Genomic DNA, 12,197 nt, shown 5'->3' on the forward strand with positions numbered 1-12,197 from the left:
AATAGTCAAGGCGTAAAGAGGGGTTTTGATGATACCTCGAGTTAATAAAGAGTAAAAGTGCTCAAGTGCACTGGCTCAAATACAAAAAGTTATTTAATTATAAGAATATTTAATTCAAAACGTTTTAAAAATATCAACCATTTTTGTTGAGTAATATTTATATTTTAATATGATAGTCTATGTAGCTTTCAAATCTGTGCAGTATACATAAAATCCCTAAGGGCAAGTAACATTTTGAACAATTATACGATATTAAATTTTCGTTGTATACAATCGAAATATTTTTATTTTACATTTTTAAAAAGAAATTTTAAAAAATCGTTGAGTTTAACAAGGAAAGTATCATATACAAAATGTAACGACTCTTAAATCCTGGTGGGATTTCTGTTTTCTAAATAACCAAAAGGGGCCATAAGCAAATAAGAGAGCACATGCATGTAAGTCTGAATTATTAAGGATACAAATAAACGAGATTTTTCGCAAGTGCCCAAAGCAAGTTGCGTCCTTACATAAAAAACTGTCCATGGAAAGAAATGGTTGTAAGACTGAAACTAAAAAAGCGTTCATGGTCTAGAAAAATGGCGAAAACTTAAAAAATTAAATTATTTTTAAGTTTTATTTCATATAACGAAGAAGGAAAATATTTGCGGGTGAAAGCTAAACGAATTTAAAAAACAAACAAAATATGGTGTTTGGGAAAAAAAAAAAAAGGCATTAAAAAACTATATAGACGTGATACAAAGGGAAATGAGAAATGTTTTAAATATAGCAAATATGTTGTATTTAAAGAAATTAATAAGAAAAAGGACCCAATATCTGTAATAATGACGGGAGTACTTATAAACTAACAAGATACTCACATCAATTGAATTAAAATAAATTTAAGCGGTACGATTAAAAAAAATCCTATAATCTACTTGTCTATAAAAAACTGATAAAGATCTGGTTTTCAGGATCTAGTTTTCTTGAATGCATTCAAAAGTATATTAGCGGAAGAGCTTTCAAGCTCTCTGATACTGCGGATATCTACTAGAATGCAAAATTTTTTATCACAAGTGGCGTATATGTCAGATTTTTAATTCTAATGACATAAAAAAGCATGTTCCTCTTGTCGAAGTATATCTATACTTGACAATAAATTCGCAGTCTTACTGGCCAGTAAAGATTCTGCAATATATATAAATGAGGCCTACTTATCGATTCAAACTTCGAAAAACTTAGAACTTTAAAAGAATTTTCTATTGTGGTGACAATTGATTTGTAAAGAAAAACATTGTTACTGAAATTCTTCTCTCTCAGGCTGTTTTGAGGGCATCGTAATGGGCTATAGATGTCTTCAAGTTAAGGTGTTGATAGTTATATTATAACACGCTCTCCTAACCTAACCGAACCTATTAGTGATTTAAAATGATGTAACTATATTAAGCACTCTAGGAACTCTAGGTTAAAAACACAAACAATGATTAACTGAAATTATACGCTTAAAATCTGCGACAGTTTTGATTTAAAAATGTCCAACCTTAATGTTAAATATCTTAGAAACTAAGCAACTATAATTGACTAAGGTAATTAAAAGTAAATAATATTTATATCATTGACTTTATTTATTTATCAGTCAGTATATGAGTAGTATGATTCTAAAATATAAAATCATCACGTTTTAGGTTACGTTAGAGTTAACAAAATGATTTCGATTTCCCGGGCACGCTCATTTGACAGCGAATGAGTTACTTCAAGAACTGTCTATTATAAAATCATTAAACTTAAGATATAGGTTATTTTAGGTAAGGTTCAATCACTGCTGAATGAGCTGGTCCTGGAAATCGGAGTAGTGCACTTAACGCAACCTAAACTAATAGAGCTTATATCTTAAACGTGTTAGCCACATATTGACTGATAAGTAATAAAAATCAATTATCTCTCTGTTATTTATTATTACACAATTTATTTGTAAAGGATTTTTTTCAGTTGATTCTGTTTGAGTATTATTCTTCTTATTCTTCTTAGAAGTAGTATTCTTCTTATTATTCTTCAGTATTCTTCTTATCTTATTCGAAATAGACTTTCCTTATATGTTCCTTATTAAGTAAAGTAATACATTTAAGTGTTTGCTTTATTGAATATTTTAATTTTGTGGATTTACTTTAAATTTTCATTCATTTTAAAGCTATTATCGCAGTGATGTATAGTATATCGTATTGCTAGCAGCGTTTTCAAAGAATGCGAAAAAGTTAACTTTTACTTAAAGCATTCGAATAGTACGAACTCGTCCTTTTATTCATATCTCTTTAAACATATTTCTTCTGTTTAACATTTTGAGAAAGTGAACGCAGCTGCATATTGCCTGGAATCAAAAACCGAAAAAAGAAAATTAAAAGTAAAAGTAAAAGTACAAATTTCAATAGCGACAGTGAATAAAGGACCGAAAAAATGATATGGCAGGAAATCCGCTTTTAAAGGAGCCCGATTGCAGCTACCACCGCAGTCAGTGCTGCATTACTTGCAGGCGTTGCAACAAATGCTACATTTGCCCTACTCTATTTGCTTAAGTGCAGCTTAACTTGGTAAACGTGTAGGTTACTGCAGCAGATTGTAGATTAGAGGAGAAGTTAAGCACAGCAAATGAAAACTATCGTATTTGTTAACGTTGTCCTTCAGCTCAGCTCTGCTCAGCTCAGTTGAGCTCTCATCTACATAGTTTTTTAGTTAACATTACTCAGATAAAAATTTCGGTGTGCTCGTGCTTTTAATATGAAAACAAATGCCATAAGAGGAAGCGTACGTTGAGATAATAATTGTATGGCAGCAAATGCTGGTCACCTTAGTAACTTTAGTGAAATCGGATAAAGCTTGCTTAAACACAAACGCTAGGGTGGGATTTCACATTTCACAGTAATGTTGTGCCAGTTTACATTTATTTTATTTGCGGAAATGTTGGTTTACTTTAGTATGTTTACTTTTTATTTGTTTACATTTCGTGTTTAATTATTTATTCCTCAAATAAATACGCTTAAGTAAAACCGCGCAATTCATTTCGTTGGGAAAATATGAGTTTCATTTGCATTTAATTGTCTTTGCCTTTTGGCAAGGATATTCAATTATACGTTCCCTCTCTAAGTCCTCCGCAACGAAATCGCATAAATTATATTAAATTTTTGTGGAAAAATATTTTTATTTTCCAATGCATAAATTATGATAATTCTGCTGACCATAAAATCATACAAAGTATCATTTTCCATCTTGTAATTAAACAATTTTTTTTTGCTTCTCTTAGTGTTGCTATTTTTTGCATTTTATGCAAGTATCTTTTTCGCTTTTATTTATGAAGTCAATATAAAACTAACAAATTTTTTTCCCTGTCTATCTTTTATATAAGAATTGTTCATATTTTCCGTATTTTAGTATTTCATTTCTGTGAGCAACCCACTTTTTACTGATTTTTTGAGTTGTTGCCTTTGAACTTATTTTAATTAGCCTAAATGCTTTTTCCGGCATTTTGTTTTACATTAGCCGTGGCTTCAAGCAATATTTCCTTGTTGCTTAGCTATTATTTGGCTTAAACCAAAATTAAAATTTTCGCCGGAAGTAGTGGTGATCTTATTACTTGTCTATCAAACACATAATTAGGTAAAATTAAATTATTTTAATAATGTTGCTTTAATTTTGAAATCTCTCTTTGCCTTAAGCAAATAATTTATTTCCGACTTTGTGGTTTACATGAAAAGCTCCTCTTGATTTTATCAAATAAATTTGAATAATGTAAAAATTTTATTGCATGCATTTTGAAGAGTTGGAGTAAAAAGTTTATGGGGTAGGTACACATAAAGAAATTTTTTTTTTTTTAATTAATTGTAATATGCGGTTAGAGATACTTCACAAAATTAAATTAGTACTACGTAAAAGGTGGGCTACTCTATTTTGTCAAGTTATTCTCCTTTATCTCTTTGACAAAAACATTACCCACAGTTTTACAATTTTATTAGAAAGCTATTTCCGAATGTCTTCAAAATCTGCAGGCTAACGAGGAAAAAGGCTATCTGTTCCACAAATATATTGCTTACAATTTTACAACTTTATTATAAAGCTATTTCCGAAAGTCTTCAAAATCTGCAGGCTAACGAGGAAAAAGGCTATCTGTTCCACAAATATATTGCTTACAATTTTACAACTGTATTATAAAGTGATTTCCGAAAGTCTTCAAAATCTGCAGGCTAACGAAGAAAAAAATTTTTAATAGATAATTTTTATCTCTTTCACAAATATATTACTCACAGTTTCCCAACTTTATTATAAGCGAATTTCGAAAGTCTTCAGCATCTGCAGGCTAACGAAAATTTTTAATAGACGCTATCTGTTCCACAAATATATTACTTACAATTTTACAACTTTATTATAAAGCTAACGAAGAAAAAATTTTTAATAGATAACCAACACAAGGACCCTATCGTAATGCATTCCTAATAAAGTTTCAGTGTAGAAACGGTCTGGCACACGAGTGGGATTGTTTTTAATTGTTTTTAGTCCGTATAAATCAAGCATACCACTAATACGACGTTATGACGTTGCGTTAAGCATTTTTAAAACTCATCTCTGTACAAACAAAGAAAAAGGTCTTCAAAATAAGCCCTGAGTCTGGTTGCCATTTTTGTATTTAGCACGTATTTTTCTCTCTACGGCATCGATTTAAAGTTTGTCAATAAATAGCAGTTGCAAAATGTGAAATCTAAGGTGGTAGGCTAGGTTGGCGTGGCGGCCTTGTGTACCAAGAAAGCACACTTGAGCTCAACATAGTGGCCCGTTGTAGTACCACAGGAATAGCGTTCGTACATACATAGATAAGGTGATCAGTAAACGTCCAATGCCGAAAAAGGCAACGACTCCCCCAATTAGGTGAAGGAAAACCAACCCAACAATTCTATGAATATGGCCAGGTCCCTAACATTGCAAGAAAGGGGTTCCCAAGATTTTTGAACTTCTCCTAGCTCAATCTTTTCGCAAAAGTTCAGTTTTGTTACTAGTAATAATGCTTTTATCAGCCCTTAGTTCACTTAATATGGTGTACGAGGTCAGCTGATACACCAAGGAGTCTTTATTATCTTTTGGCTCTAGTAGGTTGTGCTAGATCAGAAGTAAAACACGATGTAACAAACTATAAAAATCTGAGTAATCATATAATAGTAAATTTAGTCAAAATTGCTCAAGATAATTATTAAATCCATATTTATTTATTTTACCAATCTCTAATATTTGTCGTTAAGTTATTCAGTAAAGCATATTCTTACTCTACTCTTATTATTGGTTATTTTACACCATTATTCCAATTGAATATATTTGATATTTGTAGAGTTGATAGTGAAGGTACAAGTCTTTGTTTAAATTTTCCACATATAAACCAATAAGCATCAAATGGTAAAATTATTTGAAATTGCAAGTGAATGCACACTTATTGTGCATTATTTTGCACAATAAGTTTTTAAAGTATGAATGTGCAAATTGGAGTTTAAATTTCCAGTTCATAGCAGCTTACTTTCATCTAATAAAACCACAATTTTTTTGCGAAATGTACTAACCGACCAGTAAAACTGAGTTTCACACCACAATCTCATATGCAAAACTGCAGCAATCAATCAAATGCAGTATGAGTACTGGCAACATTCAAATGCAACATGCAATGCAAGTACGAACACAAGCGATCCAAGGACTGCCAATGACACATTGTAAAACCGTTCAAAAGACCCCTGAGGGTAGTAGGGATTTTTAAAGTCGAGACAATGGATCTAAATTTCAATATGCCACCAACTGATGCCGTCTGTGGCAGTCTGCAAGCGGTAATAAAATGCAACAAAATGCGGGCTAATTAGAAGCGTGCACGCGTGCTGCGTATTAAAAGAAGAATTCAAATGGGCGTAACAATTAAACTGTAAGCAACATAAAATGAGACGTCTAATCCAAATGCAACAATCATGTAAAGTATCAGTTGCTGAAATATGTCGTGTCATATGGGTAGTACACATTTAGCAATCATGCTTGCAATGAATCCATCATTTCCACATTGTAAACTCAAATTATGGATTTTTAATTAAAAGTAGCCAAAGCACTTTCAGAAGCTACTGAATCAAGTTGTAAATTGTAAATTTAAAATTTAATTGGATTTTTTATTTATTTAAATTTGTAATAAGTAAACCACAATACTTGGTTCACTTTAAGTTTTAAAGTATCTTTCTCTCGAATATTAATTGATAAAAATTTTAAATATTTCAAGAGCGAACATTTATTTATTTACTTATTTATTCATTCAAGATAAAATGCATTAATTAAAATATTAAAAAATTAATAAAACAACACAGTGGGTAGTGTTAATTTCTTTATAGTTACTAACAGCTTTTCATACATTAACTGGGTCTGAATGATACTTCTGAGTTGTTGTTGCTGCAACACTTAACCTGCTGTGCAATTTGGCCATATTCTCAGTCAAGCAGTGAAAACCCCGTAAGCAACAACTGGCTTGTGATATTTGACACATAACAATATGCGGATATGTTATTTACTGATGGAACAAATTTAAGTATCTCATACGACATGACTTAGCTATTCTATTTGCACATAAATGCAGATAAAATATTTACAAAATATTTACTATGAGAATTATATTTTTCTTAATTGCTTTGATTCTTGTGTTCTTTATTAAGGAAAATATTTTAATATTAGTAGCATTTCCTAAAAAATAAATTGTATTGGGACTTCTTTTAGTGGCGCTCAGAAAAATAATTTAGTTAATTCAACAAGATTTGAACTAAATCTCAGGTCAAAATATTCTTACTCGACGTATCATACTGGTTCAACTATACCACATGTTGGTTTTTACATCTTCTTTACCACATAAGCTAAAATTTCTCTAACAAAATTTAACTAGTATGTGGTTAGACCACATTTTTCTGAGTATGGTATTTAAACATAATAATTAATTCTTCTACCGGTACTATCTTTTTCTTCAGTCATCGAGTAATGTATGCACTCTACATAAAAAGTATTGAGAGTGTACTAAAAAGTTTTGAAGCCCCGCGTTATATATACATATACACCCTATGAGTGATTGAGGGTTCTTTTCATGAAGACCGTCAGCTAAGACTGCAAAAAATAAGCTAAAGTTAATGAGCCAAACTACGAAATATTTGCCACATTTATCTTGACTTCTGGCTCTTCTTAAAGCTTCAAAAAAACTTCCAATTTTAAACTTCGATATCTGGAACACTAAGCCATATCGGCATATAGTGTAGTTAAAGTTACTCAAAACATGGAAGTTGACTCAAATCATTTGTAAAATTGAGGTGCATCCAAAAAGGTAATTGTGCCGTTTTATACGGTATGTTATAAGCACCCCGCATATTTTCATATACTAATAAAGGAGATTTCTCTGCACACTTTAGTTTACTATGGACAGATGAATATAGGCACAGCAGTGATAAATATTATGCTGAAATTTAACAGGTTAAGTGGCAGTCTTCTATATTCACTCACTCTCCTCTATTGATGGAAATTTTACCCAGCTATTGAGATTAAAAATCTCGTTTTTCATTTCTCTTCCTCGACTTTCTGCCTAGGATTTTTTAAATATAAAGGTTCCGATATAAAGTAATAATTTTATAAATCAAAATTATTTGGTTGGAAACATATAAACATATATTTATTTTTTGTATAAAATATATACAATTTTTTACAAAAACAATATAAAATAGTTTATAAATGTTTTCATAAAATACATATATTTTTTTTTATAAAAACAAAATTTAGTTTTCTTTAAAAATTATATTTGGTGTTATAAGAAAACATTGATTAGTATTCTATAAAAAAATATTTAGAATATGAAATAATAAATATTTAGTTTTTTTATATAATCTATAATTAGTTTCTTATAAGAATTATATTTAGTATTTCGTAAGAACTACATTTAGTTCTTCATAAGAACCATATTTAGTTGTCATAAGAACTAAATTTAAATTTTCATAAGAACTATATTTAGTTTTTCAAAGAATTATATTGAGTTTTTCATAGCACTTTCATAGCACATTTCGATTTTCATTACAACAATATTAAATTTTTCATAAGAACTGTATTAAGTTTTTCATAAGAACTGTATTTAGTTTTTCATAAGAACTGTATTTAGTTTATCAGTAGAACTTTTTTAGTTTTTCATAAAAATTATATAAGGTTTTCATAAGGACGATATTTAGTTTTTCATAAGAACTATATTTAGTTCTTCATAAGAACTATATTCAGTTTTCATAAGAACTATATTTAGCTTTTCATAAGAACTATATTTAGTTTTTCAAAGAATTATATATAATTTTTCATAACACTTTATTTAGATTTTCATTACAACTATATTAAATTTTTCATAAGAACTGTATATAGTTTTTGATAAGAACTATATTTGGTTTTTCATAACAACTATATTTAGTTTTTCATAAGAACTGTATTTAGTTTTTCATAAGAACTGTATTTAGTTTTTCAAAAGAGCTTGGTTTAGTTTTTTATAAAATATACATTTAGTTTTTTTATAAGAACTATGTTTAGAACTATAACTATAACTATATTTTATTATATACAAAAATGATTAAACTAAAATGAATTTATTTTATAAAAACAAAATTTGAAAATCAACTCAAATACATAAATGCATAACTATTAATTTATGCAAATACGCAAAAGTTAATATTGAAGAATGTATGCATAAAATAATAATTTAACAAAGTTTCGCATTAAATGACTTTATTTTATTATACTCGTACATTTGCAAGATTCGATAACATTAAAGTCATAAATATTTTTCCACACAAAATCGTAGCAATAATAAATTTTCCATAAAACTCAGCGGTTGGTCCTTATGAGACATTTTTGTTTATAAATTTTTATGAGGTTATTAAAAAGTCATAACTTAAATATCGATTACAGTAGCAATTGCTTGATAATGACAACTATGTATGTATGTATACGCACGTATGCATGTAGGTACGTATGGAGATAGATATGTGATTTTGGTATTTATGGTTTGTTTTGGCAATCATAAGGCAATTCCTGAACTCATAGAGCAACATTATAACTTTTAATAAACATTAAATGCGTTGTTGACAAATAAACAAAATTATCAAAGCATTCAGCAAATCGACAAGCTTTGTTATAATTTATCGTACTGAATACGCTTTCATAAAGTGATTTGTATATCAAATATCACTGATATATGATTTAAAGAGACTTTGATTAAAACTCAATGATTTGTATTATTTCGCATCATATTAGTTTGCAACAATTTTTAATTGAAATAAAAAGTAGAGCTGATGTCAAGGCTGATTTAGATTGAACATTTAATTAAAAATTCAATAAAAGTTTAGAAATAAAAATTTTTAGCCTTTGATATATATGTATATAAAGTTTTATTACTAAGTAATTATAAAAAAATATACGTGTGAAATTAAAATTTTTATATCTTCATACATTGTGTAGTTGAAACAAAAAAATAAATCATAATTGCATTAAAATGGAATTATTGCAAACTTTGTAAAATAAATTGCAATTCACTTCCATTTATTAATATTATTATCATTATTCTAGCATCGGGTACTTTTGCTATATATATACTCGTACATATCAAGAACCATATGTCGTTAACACAAAATATTTTATCTCATCTCTTATATTAAAAATTAATTAATATCATATTAAGCAAAATAAAGGGCCAGCAAAAATTGACACCTGCAGTCTGTGCAAGTCTTATCGATATCAGCTATGAACCCATCTTCTTTATAAAATTAAGGGTCTAAACTCTCGAACCCGTCCCAAAGCCCTTTTAACATGCAATATGTTGCAATGACAACAGACAATGAAGCGTAAATGCTCGCTCGTACACGCCTGCATACAAGCGCACACATTGCAGGAATTTCTTCCAATTTAACAAAATTTAATTGAACTGAACTCAAGCAAACTAATAATAATATCCTTTGTCCTTTCTTGACGTCTCTCAGCAAGTAGCAGTCTTGCATCAACCTTGTGACACATCCCAGTTGAACCATTCTTTATCCATTTCCTCGTAAGGGGTTAAAATTGAATTAGAATACAGTGCGTACTTGTGCAAAATAATTGCTAAAATAATTTCATTCAAAGTTTGTAATTAGAGTATTTCATAACGGAATTGTAATGTGATTATAATGGATGATTAATATTACGAGTCCTTTATTATAACTTACTTAGACGGAGGGAAGTTTATGTTACATTAACAATGTTAAATGACTTAAGGAAGATTTTCTAACATAATTCAATAATTCAATGTAAAGTAAATTTGTGTTAGTTTCATAAAGTTTTGATATCTGAATTTTGATGTTCAGTTTATCTTTTATATTATATTACACACATGTATGTCTGTATTTTAACTTTCGCAAATTGTCTTAAAATTTGTGTAATTCTAAAAATATAAATAAATGAAAATAATTCTACTATAGTTGGTGCTTTAATATAAAAAAACATAAAATTATATGTGACATTTGGTCTTGACCTTCTATAACAAGTCTCTTCAGCATCTTTGTGAGTCGATGGTGTCTTATTGGTTGCTATTTGTCTGGTTTTTGCATTCTTTATCCAACCTTTCTATAGCTTTCGATTCCAAATCGATTCCTGATTAAGCACTGTTTATCATAACCTTTGCATTTCTTTATGACTATAGTATACTAGGTCTACCTCACTGTAGGCTATCAAAACATATGAATCAAAGGGTTTTTCTTGTGGGCTCTTCTATGTTCACACAAGCTAGGTGAGTAATATATTGGAGTATATCGAGCTGTATGCGTATCACTTAATATGCTTTAAGGTAGATCATATATAGTTTATGACTGCAGCGTATACAGAATTGTGCTTCCTCACACGTGGGGCTCTCAATTTCCCGTTAAAGTTTTCTGACGAACAGTACTAAAAGGTTAGTCTTTTTGTTCAATACTCAAATTTTAAGTCCATGCGTGAATTTTACAAGAAGATCATCTTACACAGCGATGACATATAAGGATTTTATTAAGGATGCTCAGTTAAGTGAACGTTGAAATATACAAGATGTCCCGCTTATATTTCATTCATGCTTATAATAATATAATTATTAAATTAAAATTAAATTATTTAGGAAATTTTGTTTAAAATTGCACTCACATTCGATTAACCAATTTTTTTTTAATCGGAGTAAAGCTCGAAAAATACCCCTCGTCTGAACGGCAAGCTCCTTCAGGAAACAATAATAGGTAATACATCTGAAGGTCTAATATTCTAATTGTACGATCTCTGTTGTAATCGACACAATCATTTACTTTCTCTCATAATCAGTTTATATTGCAAGTATATCTATATTTTAACACGTGCAATTGCATTTTTTTGTTAAATAATACTTATCTATACTACTCGACTAAATTTTATTTTTGTTTGAAGATATCTAAAGAATTGATGTGCGTCAGGACTTCATCTGTGCGTCAGGATATAACATCTAATAATTGCCGTTAAGCTCATAAAAATTAAAAGCCAGATAAGACAATAAAAACATTATTTGAGTCTATTTTCATCGAAACTAGTAGTTTGAATATAGTTAGATATTCTTTGTATTTAGATTTAAATGCTCAGTTATTTAGAAGTCCACTTTGGTATTGACCTATAAGTGATGTTATTAAGATTTCGGGGGTGTATTTTAATTTTTGTCATATATTACTTTTTTATATAGATAATAAGGGCATTATATGAATTAAAATAACTCGACTGATTTAATTGGGACTTTAAAATTTATGCGCCTATAAATTTCTATTTAAAATATTTTTGAATTCTCTTACATATAATAAGTATTTCTGATTGTTCCCCCGTATTTTGCACCCCAATAAATGCATTTAAAAGCAATTGAAATTGTTAAGAATTTCGTGGCATATTAAACACCTTTTTCTATGAAATATACAAAAGGAATGCAAATAAAAACCACAGTTTTTAAAGCAATTCGAATTGTTCATTGAGATTAAAATACTTATAACTCCAAATTTGAAATGCTCGAAAATGAAAAAGTGCCAAAAGCAAAATTAATATTCACACTTGCGGTAGCAGAGAGCAGGAAACTCGGGATTCAGATTTTATAAAATATGCAACAATCTAAAATAGCAATAATAAATAAGGGTAAATTTTCAAAG

General features: G+C 29.1%; 1 protein-coding gene across 1 annotated transcript in view; it reads left to right on the forward strand.

The window, feature by feature from the left end:
• LOC119674067 (protein Wnt-5-like) overlaps positions 1-12,197 on the forward strand; it is a 106,834-nt gene that overhangs the window by 67,454 nt on the left and 27,183 nt on the right. The window lies entirely within an intron of this gene.

The sequence above is a fragment of the Teleopsis dalmanni genome, chromosome 2 (genome assembly GCF_002237135.1).
Source record: "Teleopsis dalmanni isolate 2A chromosome 2, ASM223713v2, whole genome shotgun sequence".
NCBI classification, from domain to species: domain Eukaryota; kingdom Metazoa; phylum Arthropoda; class Insecta; order Diptera; family Diopsidae; genus Teleopsis; species Teleopsis dalmanni.